The 15,624-nt window shown below is 44.1% G+C and overlaps 1 protein-coding gene across 1 annotated transcript in view; it reads left to right on the forward strand.

Annotated features, from left to right (window-relative positions):
- The first annotated feature begins 367 nt into the window (after positions 1-367).
- The window catches only part of Klhl5 (kelch like family member 5), a 67,482-nt gene continuing 52,225 nt past the window's right edge, over positions 368-15,624 (forward strand). Inside the window, exon 1 of the mRNA XM_057771512.1 lies at positions 368-670. The gene's annotated coding sequence lies outside the window, so the exon portion shown is untranslated. The remainder of the gene's footprint in view (positions 671-15,624) is intronic.

Below are 15,624 nucleotides of genomic sequence, written 5' to 3' on the forward strand. Positions count from 1 at the left end.
TCTCTCTGGTCGCCTTCCGGTCCTGCAGAGGGAACTCTCCCTCAATTTCCATTCCCAGGAATTCCCCTGCTCCCAGTTTCTGGGGGCTGGCGCATCCTGAGTTCCATAGAATACACTCTGCCCGCCCCCTCGTCGCCAGAGCCCCGCCCCAGTATGATGTACCCGGCGCCCCACTTCTCCGGACCCGGACCTGCATGCATCCTTCGTGCCCCAATTTGTCCTCCCTCTGCGCCTTTAGTAGCTCCCGCGGTCGCGGAGGAGAAAGAAACTGCCAATCTTTGGGCCCCGCCGGGAGCGGGCGGGGCTTACACCCTGAGCGGCGTGGGCGGGACTCGGTGGTGGGCGGGGCTTGCTGTCGTGGGGCGGGGCGGCCGCACGGGGACTGACCGGTGAGCGGGTGCTCGACCCCCTCTCGCTGCCGCGCGCGTGCCCGCCCGCCCCCTCGGGGGGCTGCGGGACAAGTTTGACTCCTGGCCTGGCGTCGCCTGACAGAGAGGAGTGGCTCGGCCCGGGAGGGCTGCTGCGCGGGGCGCCGCTGTGGGGAAGGGGCTGGGGGCGCGCGAGGGGCCGAGCATCCCTCCGCCGAGCTCGCCCGCCCGCGCCCCGCGCCGCCTCCCCGCCCGCCGCCCCGCGCCACGGTGACCCCGGGCCTCCCTCCCGCTCCCGCTCGGTAAGTGCGACTTCCTCCTTCACGAAGGCCCGCTCTCCACAAACGTGCGACCCTCCCTGGTCCTCGGGGTCTGCGCGTGCCGAGGACTTGCTCGCCTGGGTGACCTGCCCTCCAGATGAGCCAGCCCAGGCTAGGGACTCTCGAGCTGTTACCGGGACTCGAACCTGGTTCTTCCCTCAGCTCCCTAGCTCCGGAACGCGGTCCCGCCGCCCTGGAGTTGCTCAAAGTTCTGCACGCGGCGCGGATAGCCGGGCGGGTGAGGAGGAAGTGCTGCTCTCCAGAAATGTTCCCAAGAATAAAACAAGCTGGAAAGTATTTCTGATCCCCACAACATACACACCTTGTTAAAGTTTTCAAGTAATGGCCTTATCCTCAAAGGTGAAGAGTAAGATTGTAGTGTAGTTTCCTGTGTTTGGTGTTGACTGGTGTCGCAACTTCAGCGTTTAGACAACTGCTTCACAAGTGCGTGTTCCGGAATCAGAAGCTGCTGGGAGAACTTGGTTGTTAGCGAGTATATATTGTTGCCATTATGATTATCTTATCTGATTTGAGACTTTTACTAAAAGGGGTGTACAGAGTGTGCCCCACCCCCACTTCCACCTCCATGAAAGGTCAATTTCTTCTCCCTGGTTCAGGGATTATGATCTGGCAGATGCCCTCCAACTTTGTTTTGAAAATGGAACTGCTGTTAGTAATTGCCTAGCCGTTTTACTGATGCACAATAAATGTTAATTCTCCTTCCTGTTAGGAAAGAGTTTAATAAATCTTCCTGTTAAACAGTCTAATAAGACTTTTTATTATTAGATCGCTGTTAGGGGCACTCCAACTTTTTTCCTTATTTTCAGCGTTTACAGGTTTGACTACTGTAATGAATGTTTATGTTCTGTACAGGGGTTTATGTAAAAAAACTTTTAGATAAAGGTGAATACATAATATTTTTTGCGACAGGAGATAAATGGATACAAAATTGTAAGAAAAACATTAGATATACACACATAACATATGTGTATCGAGATATGTGAAGTAATTTTGTGTCTATGTGTACAATATAGTAAAACAAACTAAATGAGAATGTTGAGGTTGGGCAGAAAGGGGGCGGGGAAGAAAGTACGTGCTGTCAGGTCCTGTACAACACATGAGTCTTAGTTTGGGTTTTGAACTTCCTTGGAGCCCGTAAAGGAACAAAGTAAGCATGTTTCAAATTCCAGGGTTTAAAAAAACAAAACCAGTTCTTCTGCCTAAGCAAGGCATTTTCTAGTAATTTTCATGGGCCCTAAGAAAGGGAGAGAGAGATAGAGATAGTAGCAGTTGATATCTTTAAAATATCTCAGCAGAAAATTGTAAATTTTACATCAAAAAAAGTATTTCAATATAGGGCAATAATAAATTAGAAGGCTATGTTCTGTGAATTCTTGGTTGTGATGATCTGGGCTAGTATTTCCGAAGCCGTGCTTTCAAGAAATGCAGGTTAGTAATCTAGGTTTTTAACTAAAATGGGGCACTCAGGCTGTGTGTGACTCAGTAGCAGGGGACTTAACTTGTCTCTCCTGGCAAGATCCTGTGTTCGAGCTCCAGAACAAGGGAAAAGGAAAAGAAGATTCTGAGCTCAGATGAACTTGAGGCATCTGGATTAGACAAATTGCAATGTTTTTTTTCCCCAGAGTCTCTTGAGCGTTATTACAATGCTGGTATAGATCAGTTGACTGAAGGATGGATGCTGTGACCTATTTCACATTTAGTAAAGCAGTCCTTCACGAGTGTTTCTTACAGCTTGAGATGGGATAACAAAATGTTTGATGTTAGTGAATTTGGGAAGGACCAAAATGAAGTTAATCCAGAAGTCAGGATTTTAATCCAGTACACATCAAAGGAAAAGGCCACTATTCTCATACTCCAGACATCTTGTGCAAGTTGCCTGCTAGACCAGCTACCCTGTGGGGCTTCTCTTTTATGCTTCAGAATGTTTACTGTTTGAGCATTAGAATCGGTTTAGGCAAGTGAGTATCCTTGAGGGATTACTTTCAGTTATTATTATTGACTATAAATGATTTGTATGCCATTTTATCATAAACATTATTTGTATTATTATTAGTTTACTGTGAATTCCTACACTTTGTAGCTATAAAAGATATTAGAAAACTTGCCACAAGTAGAAAGAGCAAAAAGGCTGGATGTGGTAGCACATGCCTTTAACCCCAGCACTCTGGAAACAAGTATTAAGATCTCCATGGGTTAGAGGCCAGCCTGGCCTACATAGCAAGTTCCAGGTCAGCCAGGGTTACATAGTGAGACCCTGTCTCAAAACAACAACAAAAGGGAGAGAGATCTGGAACCAAAAAAAAAAAAAAAAAAACTGTAATTGCACTTATTAATGTATGGGACTGTTTCCAGCGAGTTTACAAGCCCTTGGTATCTGCATTTATTTATAAGACTAGTGTGGTTAGAGCACACAATTCGCTCACAGAATAAGTGCTGAGAACCTACTGGGTACTGGTAGTAGAACAGCCTTAAGGATGCAAATGAGAACAGGTGGCAAGTGTCTGGAGTGCAAGAATAGCATCTTATCCAGATGTATTTGGATCCTAGGTTTCAGAAATCAAGTTGGGAGGATGAGAAATTGATTTGAAAATGTATCTGAAGCCCATGCATGGAAGTGTAATGCTTCTATACAAAAGTAAAAGAATTTTTTGAACAGATATACAAAATGTTAACGTTCTGAAAAGCTGAGAGCCAAAGCCATTTATTCTGCTCACTTCCTCGTGACTTAAGTCAGCGAAGGTTTATTTCTGTCATACTCTATGTCTGATGAGGGTCAGCACCAGAGCTCCATTTCCGGCAGTCACTTGGACCCCCCAGGCTGTTAGCAGGAGCCGGGGGGGGGGGATTGGGGGGGAGAAGAATGTGCTGGATACTAGCAATACCTTGGCTCTTCAAGGCTTCCATTTGGAAGCGGCCGTACGACTCCTATAGCGATACCTAACTTCAAAGAGTAGGGAAGTACAGCTTTACCATGTGGCCAGAAGGAAGAGCTGCAGCACAGTTTGTGAACCGTCTTAATGACCACTACACTGAGCAGGCTTCATAACCCTAAGAGTGAACACAAGATCCGAAAAAAAAAAAAAGTACCATTATAGTTCCTAGACTCCTATTAATAAGCAGCATTTCTTTGTGTATTTGTGTTTAGACAGAATTATGGTAATGAGAATTATAAAGAACATCTTAATTTGAAATGAAACGCTATTGAAAAACCTCACAATTAGATGTACTATTTTGATCAAGTGAGTTTCATTTTGAATTGTATGTCCATCAATAAACATTTGTTAGTTGTGTATAAGGCACTGTTAGGTCTGAGAATAGAACAGTGAATGGGAGTTTTTAATGCCAAGAGAAAATAGCTCTGATTTGAGTTCTCTCTTTCTTTTTAAGGCAACATTAATAAAACTGCAGTATAACACAACACACACACTATACTTTGTATTTCTCTCCCTTCATTTGTTTTGCTCTTAAGGTTTATTTCCTAACAATTATACAAAATTACTTAAACTAGTTTAAGCAACCAGAGTGTTTTGTTAGCAATACTGTAGCTTTGTGTGAGAGTCTGATACCAGGAATGCAGTTGGGCCTTGAGGCAATTGGCATCTCTAACAGTAAATGAGGAAGCGAGGCTCTTTTCTCTGTGTGTGATTTCTTGCCAGTCTCTCTCTGCACATATGTTCCATTGTCATGTGTCTCTGTTGACTACCCTGCCTCTGGTTTGCTCTTAGAGGGGTCCTTTGACCTAAGAGTCCACATGCTTGAAACTATACTGTTTTCAGTTTCTGCGAACACAGCCTTCTCTGAGTGCAGCATGGAGGTGCAGCCCCATCAGTGCCCCTCAACCTGTATGTCACAACCCCTTTGGAGGTTGAACAACCTTTTCAGAGGGGTCACCTATGGCCATCAGAAAACACAGACGTTTGCATTCCAGTTCATAACGATAGCAAAGTTATAGCTGTGAAGCAGCAACAAGAAGACTTTAAAGTTGGGGTTCACCCAACATGAGGAACTGTGTTCAAGGCTTAGGAAGTATTAGATTAAGCAGCAGTAGGAAGGTTGAGAACCACTTAAGGCTTAAGTGGTTCCATGGTCAGTCTGGAAATAATGAAATTGACCCTAAAAATGTAGCAAAGTAACTGGAAACTTTGTAGAAAAGGAAGCTGTTCTAGCAGCTTGTTAAGAAGCCTGAGGTTAAAGAAACCTGGCATGCCATTTTTAAAAAAAATCTGCACAGTTAGCATCATCTTGCAAGTTTTATTGAAACAGATTCATTATTATAATCAGCAGGATGGGAAGGGAAACTTAGAGCTACTTGTATTACTCTCCAAACATGCACAAAAGCCATCTTTATTCGTTTCATTCATCTCTTCTTCCTCTACAAAGGTATAGGTGACTATGGTAGTTTGAATTGACCCCCATAAGCTCATAGGGAGTGGCACTATTAGGAGATGTGGATTTGTTGGAGTGGGTATGGCCTTGTTGGAGGAAATATGTCACTGTATGTCACTGTGGGGGCAGACTTTGAGGTTTCCTATGCTGAGGATACTTCCTGGTGTCTCAGTTGACTTCCTGCTGCCTGCAAGATATAGGACTCTCAGCTATTCCTCCAGCACCATGTCTGCCTGCATGCCACTATACTCCCCTTCATGATGATAATGGACTGAACCTCTGAAACTGTTAAGTCGCCACCTCAATTAAACATTTTCCTTTATAGGGGTTACTGAGATCATAGTGTCTTTTCTTCACAGCAATAGAAAAACCCTAACTAAGACACAAGTTGGTACCAGGGATGACCGTATTTTTGTTTAGAGTAATAGGAACTTTGGGAGTTTGGGTTAGGAAACAGTGAAATGCTTTAAATACTACTTAATGGGCCATCCTAGTAGGAGCCTGGAAGACAGTGGTGCTGAATAAGAGTGGTGTTTTGATGAGCTGTGGGGATCAGGAGGTTTCAGAGGAGAATGTTAGTATGTAACCTAGAGACTGGTCTTTTGATATTTTGGTGAAGAAAGTGGCTACCTTTTGCTCTTATCCAAAGAGTCTACCTGAGGCTAAAGTGAAGGGTTTTAGATTAATTCTGTGAGCAGAAGAAATCTCAAAACAGCCTAGTATAGACTCTGTCATATGGATATTAATGGTGATTCTAATGAAGATTTATAATGAAAAAGAGCAAGATGAGCAGTGTAAATTACAAAATATAAATTTTGTAAAAAAGAGGAGAAAAAGAGCATCAAGAATGGAGTTAAATCTTGTGTTCAAGGAGATAAACAGCTTTAGAAGTAAAATAAAGGGAGTGGTGACATCAGGGTAAAATCTCACCCAGCTAAATTTCCAATTTGTGGAAAGAAAGAAAAGCTTAGAGCCAGGTGTGGTGGGCACACCTTTAATCCCAGCACTGGAAAGGCAGAGGCTGGTAGATCTCTGAATTTAAGGCCATCCTGGTCTAGAGACCCAGCCAAGCTTAGACAATGAAAAACAGAAAGCTGGTAAAGACGTAATTGAATGAGGGGCCTTGTTCCAGTCCCTACAAGCAGCAGAGCTTGGCAGCTTTAGCCATATGGTTCTATATTAAAATTAAGGATAGAAAAAAGGATTTATGGAATAAAGTTACTGAGGCCAGGCATGTGTCAGGGGTGTACTTCAATGGAGGCCTAGGAGAGAGGCCATTGTGTGAAGCTGTGAAGTTGAAGCCTAGATTGTCTTAGAGAACCCAAAATGTTAGAGATGCGAGGGCCATGGGATACCTGCCAAGGAGAGCTGCTAACAGGGAATGGAACCAGGCCTAGAGAAAGAAGTGTGTTGCAGTCAACAAAACTGAAAGGAGTTGGAGATCTGAATTGCATTACAACACCAGACGTGAAGTTGCAGAGTTCGGAGTTTGCCCAGATGGTTTTTGGTCTTGCTTTGGTTCAAGATTTCCTCACTATGCTCCCTTTCCTATGTTTTGAAATGGTAATGTACATTCTATGCCATTGTATGTCGGAAGTGTGTGATCTGTTTTTTGATTTTAGTTTTGATTATAGTTAAGAGATTGCATGAATCTTAGAAGAGACTTTGAACTTTGCCATTTAAACTTTGTTGAGATCGTGATAGACTATGGAGACTTTTGAAGTTGGGATAAATGCATTTTGCATTATGATATTGTTACAACCTCCTGGAAGCCAGGAAGTAAAATGTGGTAGTGTGGACATAACTGACCCCCATAATCTCATAGGGAATGGCACTATTAGGAGGTGTGACTTTGCTGGAGTACATATGGCCTTGTAGGGGCAGACTTTGAGGTTCCTATGCTGATACTGCCCAGGGTCTCAGTTGACTTCCTGTTGCTTGCAAGATGTAGGACTCTCAGCTATTCCTCCACCGCCATGCTCCCCACCATGATGATATTGGACTGAACCTCTGAAACTGTAAGCCACCACTCAACTGTTGACTGAGGTTTCTGTCTCACCCAGTCCCACAGTCTTTCAGTCCCAAAGAAATACACAGAGGTCTACATTAATCATAAGTTGATTGGCCTATTAGCTCAGGCTTCTTATTAACTCTTATAACTTATATTAGCCCATAATTCTTGTCTGTGTTAGCCACGTGGCTTGGTACCTTTTTCGGTGAGGCAGTCACATCTTGCTTCTTTTGTGTCCGGGTGACGACTGCAGACTGAAACTTTCCTCTTCCTATAATTCTCGTTGCCTTGCCTCTACTTCCTGCCTGGTCGCCATCACCCCGCCTATACTTCCTGCCTGGCTACTGGCCAATCAGCATTTTATTAAAAATAGTGCAAGTGGCAGGATGAAAGACCATTGTCCCACAGCATGCCTCTGCCTCCAGAGTGCAGGATTAAGGATGTGGGCCACTACACATGGCTGACAGGCTTATTTGTTTTTGAAATAGGCTCTCAGTCTATAGCCCTGGCTGACCTGAAATTCACTGGGTGACATAACACAGACTGACCTGGCACTCGTTTCAATCCTTCTGCCTCAGCCTCTCAACTGCTAGGATTACAGACATGAGTCACCACACTAGGCTTAAACGGATTTGAAATATTTTCAAAAGCAAACATTTTGTTATAATCAACTGTTAGTCATTATAATACCAACTGATCTTTTCTAGATGTGCTTTAAGGGGGCAGTACATAATATTAGCCAGTTTTGTAAAATGATCCTTGTTTTCTTACCAGACATCAGTAGAGATGGGTAGTGGAAATTAGTTTCGTGTATGGGTCAACGCTTTGTTTTATAGACCAGTGCTAAAAATGAGGAGGAAGCCAGTAGGCAGAAATTGAGGCACTTGTTTTTGGCCATTGATGCCATTTTCCTGTTTATATCACAACTGTGATGAATCTCATAGGGTGCTTTTGTCTAAGAAGTGATCACATTCTTAAACATGCATTTAGTGCCCTGTGTGCCAGTAGTTTGAGCACGCTGGCAAACGGTTTCCGTTTACTGTTCTCTGCTGCACACGAAGCTTGTACAAATCAGCTATACTCTGAATCTGCTTCCTCATGGGTATAGCAGGGTTCATAACTACCTGCCCATGACATAGTCATGAGCAGCAGATGACATTATTTGGAAAGCAAATTTGGCAGAATAGTGCACTTGAAACTCTATGGAACCCTGTCCTCCCCAGCTATGTTCATTACAGCACCGGTCGACCCCATTCAGTGTCTTCATCTCTAAGGTGGGGCAGGCTGTCTGTTCTCTAGGTTATAACAAGCAAAGGTCTTGCCCACCACACACATCCACTCTTCACTATGAAGTATTCCACATATCTTGTACACATTGAGACACTTAGGAAAGAGCTGCAGTCCCAAATCCAGAGTCCTGTTTTGTCAAAGAGAACACCAAAGAGCAAGGGGGTAAGATGCCCAGATTGAATGGTTTAGCTATTGACCCAGGCTCAGTCTACCATATAGCTTAACCCACCACTATGTGATAATGACAGATAATAACGGCAGAACTCTCAACCAGCGCCATCTGACCTGACTCTTTGCTTCAGCCCAATGCCCTCTGGGAAATGTACACATTGACCCCACAGGCCCAGAAATCACCCATGGCTCAGTGGTCACTCCCTAGCTGGTATATACCTATTTCTCTCCTGAACTGTTCAGTTGGGTACTGAAACTTGATTGTGCTCATTCACAAGCCTGCTTTTTAGAAGCTACAAAAGTTAGAGTAATGGTAAAATCAGTAAATATCTAAATTAATGACTGGAAAGAGAATTCCATAAAAATTAAGTTGAGTGTTTTGAGATGTTTCAATATAAATGAGCTATTTAAAGTATGCTGTCAGGTTTAATGATGGCTGGATAATTATAAATGATGACGAGAAAAGCCATCAAAGCCCTATGTTTTCCTGTCAAAGACCGTGGACCATTAAGGATCTCGGGCAAGAATACAGATGAGCCACGTCACTAAGTGCACTGTTCGGGTCAGCTGGCTTTTCCTGAGACTGTCTCCTTTAAGGAAGCAATGAATTTAATTTATAGTCTAACATGAGATTTTTTTTTCCGTAGTGATTAGGTTATTCTGCATTCATACTCTTTCAGAAATGCTTTTTGAGTTCTCTCTCCATTACAGAAACCATAAGTAAAAATCATACATAATGAATCATATATGGCTTATGCAGTAAGAAGACCGACACTCAGTAGGAGACGAATATTGAATACAGGGCATTAGAGCTCTATACAAAAGAGTGGCAAATGAGAGCATTTACATATTCACATTAAAATGATGTCATTAATGGCACATAAGTGCAGTCTTAGGATTACTGACCTTTTCACTTATGCATTAGCTTCATCTGCTAAGAGGGCTTACACTCTACTAAAAGCTCCAGGTTGACTAGAAATACACCACTGACCTCTGCAGCTATCTTAGCTCGCCTGTCTTAGCTTATCCTGTGGATGCTTTGTGTATCTTTATCGTACTGTATTGCAATTTTTTGAGAAGTATTTATTTTTATTTTTATGGGTATGGACATTTAGTTTGCATGTAGTCTGTGCACTGCGTGCATGCCTGCTGCCCACAGAGGCCAGAAAAGGGCATTGGATCCCTGGACGTGGAGTTACAGACAGATGGGTTTGAGCCACGGTGAACCAAACCCAGATCCTCTAGAAGAACACTGAGTGAGCTGAACCCCTGAGCCGTTTCTCCAGCCCTTGTATTGCAACTTTTAAATTAATATCAGTTCCTGAATTATAGATGGCTTGAAAGCTATCGTCCTTTCTGTCATCATCATAGAAACAGTATTAAATAAGTCATTTTGATAATTGAGCAATTATTATGGAATATGATAGCATATTGCAAGAGTGTATAATTTAGTTTCAAGGTTAAACTTTATTTCACTAAAGTGTATCTTGGAGCCAGGTATCTGGACATGTGACTAATCCCAGCACCTGGGAGGAAGATGCAGGACAGTTATAAGTTTAAGGTCTCCTTGGGCTACATAGAAAGTTGAAGGGCAGTCTGAAGTTCATGGTAAGGCCTCAAAAAACTGGGAGGCAGACCATTAGCAGAAGACTCACCTAATATATTCCCAGGGTTCAATCCCAACACTGCAATGCAACAAAACTGCATATGCAGCTTTCATTTCTTAAATCAGTCCATCTTTAAAGATAAGCTAGGGCTGCTCTAAATCCCCGTGCTACCTGGCCATTTGGATGCTGTCGCGTTTGTTTCTTCTCTTTGCTGCCATAGAGTACCAAGGCACAAACAACTTACATTTTTATTAAAAAGGTTTTGGGTTATGGTTCCATAGGGATAGAAATTCATCACACTTGGAGGCACGGAGCGAAGCGCAGGCGTGGCGGCAGGAGTGAAAGGTTGCAAGCTCCCATCTTGGACCACAGGGCAAGAAGCAGAGGACGTGAACTGAAATGAGGCAGGCTTTTCCAACTAAGAGCCCGCCTGCTGATGCGCTTCCCCCAGCAGGACTGCACCCCACAAGCATCCCCACACAGTGCCGCTATCCCTTAACAAGTGTTCAAAGGCCCGAGATTGTGGGGGGCATTTCTCATTCAAACCACCACGTTCCCATTCCCTGCTATGCTATTATTGATCAAGCAAATGATTTTTTTTCTCGGTTCTTGTCTGTAAGGACCACCAGAAACAATTTTGCTTTCAGCTGGCGAGGCCGGTAGGACACCTTTACCATTGTACCTCCAGGGTATGTTAACTCTCCAGCTCCGTGTCCTGACTTAGTTCAGAGAGATCTTGATTGTCTCTTCCACAGAAGTCTCACACTGGCCCACTATATTGATGACATTATGCTGATTGACCCAAATAAGCAGGAGGTAGCAACCACTTTGACTTGTTAGTAAAGCATACGTGCATTAGAGGATGGGAAAGATATCCAACCAAAATTCAAGGGGCCTCTACCTCGGTCAAATTTCTAGAAGTCCAGTGGTGTGGGGCCTGCAGAGACATTCCTTCTAAGGTGAAGGATAAGTTATTGCACCTGGCCCCTCCCACCACCAAAAAATAAGAACAACGTTTAGTGGCCTCTTTGGATTCTGGAGACAGCACTTCCCTCACTTGGCTGTGCTACTTCCACCCACAAACCAAGTGACTTGGAAAGCTTTTTTGTGTGGGGTCTGGAGAAGAAGAATGCCGAGCCATAAAGTAGAGTGCACTCCGTTATCAATGGAAGTGATATACGTGATCGGACCACAGCAAGTCCTGGGGGACCAGCAAGCTACATGAAGAAGTTGTCCAAGTGCCTATTGTACTCCTGTTACAGCGCCTTCTGCTCCCAGTCATGCATCTATGGCCTCGTGAAGTATGCCCTGTGATTGATTAACTAGGAAGAGGAGCCAAGTGTTGGTGGCACACACCTTTAATCCCAGCGCTCTGGAGGCAGAGGCAGGCGAATCTCTGTGCGTTTGAGGCCGGCCTGGTCTACATAGCAAGTTCCAGGACAGGCTCCAAAGCTACACAGAGAAACCCTGTCTCAAAAAAAACAAACAAACGGGGCTGGAGAGATGGCTCAGCGGTTAAGAGCATTGCCTGCTCTTCCAAAGGTCCTGAGTTCAGTTCCCAGCAACCACATGGTGGCTCACAACCATCTGTAATGAGGTCTGGTGCCCTCTTCTGGCCTGCAGGCATACACACAGACAGAATATTGTATGCATAATAAATAAATATTAAAACAAACAAAAACAACAACAAAAGAAAACAGAAAAAACAGAAGAGGAGACTAGGGCCTGCATGATTCTGCATGATTCACAGGCACCACACAGAAGAGGCAGCTACAGCATTGCAACCCCTTTCTGGAACAACCCTTAGACACAGTGAAGGGAATCTTCTCGGTAGACAAAACTTCAGGTAAATGTACATGGCCATACATTTTGCTAAAAAGGAGAAATGGATCCAGGCAGTTGTGGCCCATGCCCTTAATCTCAGCACTTGGGAGGCAAAAGCAAACAGATCTCTGTGAGTTTAAGGCCAGCTTGGTCTACAAAGCGAGTTCCATGATAGCCAGAGCTGTTACACAGAAAAACCATGTCTTGGGCAGAAAGAAGCAGAAGCACCAGCAGCAGAAACAGAAGCACCAGCAGCAGAAACAGAAGCACCAGCAGCAGAAACAGAAGCACCAGCAGCAGAAACAGAAGCACCAGCAGCAGAAGCAGAAGCAGACAAATGTGTGATTGTTTACTGACTCGTGGGGGCTATAGCCATGGTTTGGTTGGATGGTCGATGACTTGGAAAGAGCATGATTGGGACATTGGATTGGTGTGATAGACTTTTGGAGGAATAAGTATGTAAATAGTCCTTTTCAAATGATGTGAAGATATTTGTATCTCATGTAAACGTTCATCAAAAAGTGACTCCAGCAGAGGAAAGTTCAGTAATGAAGCAGCGAGGATGACCCGTTCTGTAGTCGGCCTTCTCCAGCATCCCTCTCATTGTCCAGTGCCATGAACAACGTGGCTATGATTGCAGAAACGGAGGTTATACAGAGGCTCAACAGAATGGACTTCTGCTCACCAAGGCTGACTTGGCTGTCACTGCCATTGAATGCTGCCAGCAGCAAAGACCAACACAGAGCTCCTAATATGTCACTGTTCCCCAGGGTGACCAGCCAGCAACCTAGTGGCAGGTTACTACATTGAACAACTTTTGTTTATTCCTCACTGGAGTAGATACTTATTCTAGTTATGGATTTGCCTTTCCTGCATGTAATGCTTCCGCCAAAGCTACCTTCTGTAGACTTACAGGATGCTTTATTCCCTGTCGGGTACTCCACATAGCATCTCTTCTGACCAAGGAAACCACTTCACAGGAATCCACTGGTCATCCCATGTTCCCCACCACCATCGAACAGCTGCCTTGATAGAATGACAGAATGGCCTTTTAAAGGCACATTTACAGGGGCAATTAGGTGGCAACAGCCTGGAGGGCTGGAGCAGGGTTCTCCAGAAGTTAGCGTGTTTTGGAATCAGTATCTAGTATATGGCACAGTTTCTCCCATGGCCAGGATTCACAGGTGCGGGAACCAAGGTGTGCAAATGGGGATGGTTCCACTCGCTGTCATTCCTAGTGACCACTGGGGAAATTTTGTTTCCTATTGCTGTGACCCTATGTTCTGCTGATTTTGGTTCCAGACAGGGGAGCACTCCTGCCTGGAGATAAAACACATATTCCATTGAATTGGAAGCTCAGACTCCCTCCTTGTCACTTTGGGCTTCTGATGGCCTTAAACCTAGAGGCTAAGAAAGGAATAACAGTGTTAGGAGGGTTGTTAGATCCAGATTACCAGGGGGAAATCGGATTGTTTCTCCACAATGGAGATAAGGAAGATTATGTGTGGAGTGCAGGAGATTCTTTAGGGTGTCTCTTGGTGCTACCGTGTCCTGTGATTAAAGCCAGTGGGAAGCTACAAAGCCTAATCCATGCAGGATAACAAAGGGCCAGACCCTTCAGGGATGAAGGTATGGGCCATTCCTCCAGAGGAAGAGTTAAGACCTGCTGAGTTGCTTGCTGAGGGTGGAGGTACAGAACAGACAGTGGAGTAAAGTAGTTATAAATACTAGCTAATGCCATGCGACCAGTTGCAGACATGAGGACTGTAATTGACATAGCATATATGTCTCATTTTTGGGAGAATCGGGTTTGTGTGTGTTTTCCTCTGTTTATCACATAGTGTAACATCAATCGAGATGTCAACAGTGAGGTTTTTTTTTGGTTTGGTTCGAGACAGGGTCTTTCTGTTTAGCCCTGGCTGACCTGGAACTCTCTATGTAGACCAGGCTAGCCACAAACTCACAGAGACCCACCTGTCTCTGCCTCCCGAGTGCAGGTGCGTACCACTATGCCTTGCTGCCATATTTAAGTTCTGAGACAGTGGAAGACTAAACATTCCCCCAGGGACTTGGCTACCTGTTCTAGAGTGCATAGTGCGACTGCTGCTGTACACGGAGTGATCATTCATGGTGGGCAGAATCAGGACCTGGTTACTGTTTCCCCCTGGAAATCAGTCATGGCGTGAGATACGATTGTGTGTCAGGTTGGCAAATGGTGGGCTTGTGATGGCTAATCTTGGTTGTCTACTTGCCTGTATCTGGAATCACCTAAAACGCAGGCTGCTGGAAAACACCTGTGAAGGATTTTCTTGATCAGATTATCTGAAGCAGGAAGACCAGTCCTGAATCTGGGCAGCAGCTTTCGGGAGGCAGCCTAGCTAAAAGGACATAGAAAGGACGTTTGCTTTGCGAGTGCTCGCCTCGCTTTCCCTGGCACGTCCATCTGTCCCTTTGCTCTGGCATTCCTTCACTGATATTAGAACCTGCTTCTGGATTCCAGCGTAGACTGAAGACCAACAGCTCTCCAGGACTCCGTCGCTGGTGAGGCTGCTGCGACAGCCAACCTTGTACTGAACAACTTCATTCCAGATCACATCCTGCAAGCCGCTCTGATAAATTCCCTCTTTTTAAAATATTAAAATGTTTATTTAATAACAAATATAATTCAGTACTAAAATCCGTCCTCCCTGTTTCTTCTTACTTTTTTATTGTTTTTATTGAGCTATATATTTTTCTCCACTCCCCTCCCCTTCTATCCTCTCCCATGGTCCCCATGCTCCCAATTTACTCAGGAGATCTTGTCTTTTTCTACTTCCCATGTACATTAGATTTATGTATTCTCTCTTAGGGTCAACTTTGTTGTCTAGGTTTTTTGGGATTGTGAATTGTAGGCTTCTTTTTTTTTTTCTTTTTTTGCTTTATGTCTAAAGCACTTATGAGTAAGTACATATGATATTTGTCTTTCTGGGTCTGGGTTACCTCAATATGATATTTTCTAGATCCATCCATTTGCCCGCAAATTTCAAGATGTCATTATTCTTTCTGTTGTGTAGTACTCCATTGTCGAAATATACCACATTTTCCTTATCCATTATTCAGTCAAGGGGCATTTAGGATGTTTCCAGGTTCTGGCTATGACAAACAATGCTGCTATGACCATAGTTGAAGACATGTCCTTGTGGCATGATTGAGCATCCTTTGGGTATATACCCAAAAGTGGTATTGCTGGGTCTTGAGGTAGGTTGTTTCCTAATTTTCTGAGAAATTGCCATACTAAAATCCAAAGTGGCTGTACCAGTCTGCACTCCCACCAGCAATGCAGAAGTGTTCCCTTTCCCCCACATCCCCTCCAGCATAAGTTGTCATCAGCGTTTTGATCTTGGCCATTCTTACAGGTGTAAGATGGAATCTCAGAGTTGTTTTGATTTGCAATAAATTCCCCATATATATATATATATATAGTCATCCTATCAGTTCTGTGCCTTAAGAGAACCCTGACTAATGCAGTTGCTACATTTATTATTAAAACTAAACACGTTTGGAGCGACACTGCATCCTTCCAAACCTGTCTCCCAATTTCCTTGTCTTTGTTGTCCTTTTTTTCCCAATCACACAGGCCTGAACAT

Source organism: Chionomys nivalis, chromosome 6 (assembly GCF_950005125.1).
Source record: "Chionomys nivalis chromosome 6, mChiNiv1.1, whole genome shotgun sequence".
In the NCBI taxonomy this organism is placed as follows: domain Eukaryota; kingdom Metazoa; phylum Chordata; class Mammalia; order Rodentia; family Cricetidae; genus Chionomys; species Chionomys nivalis.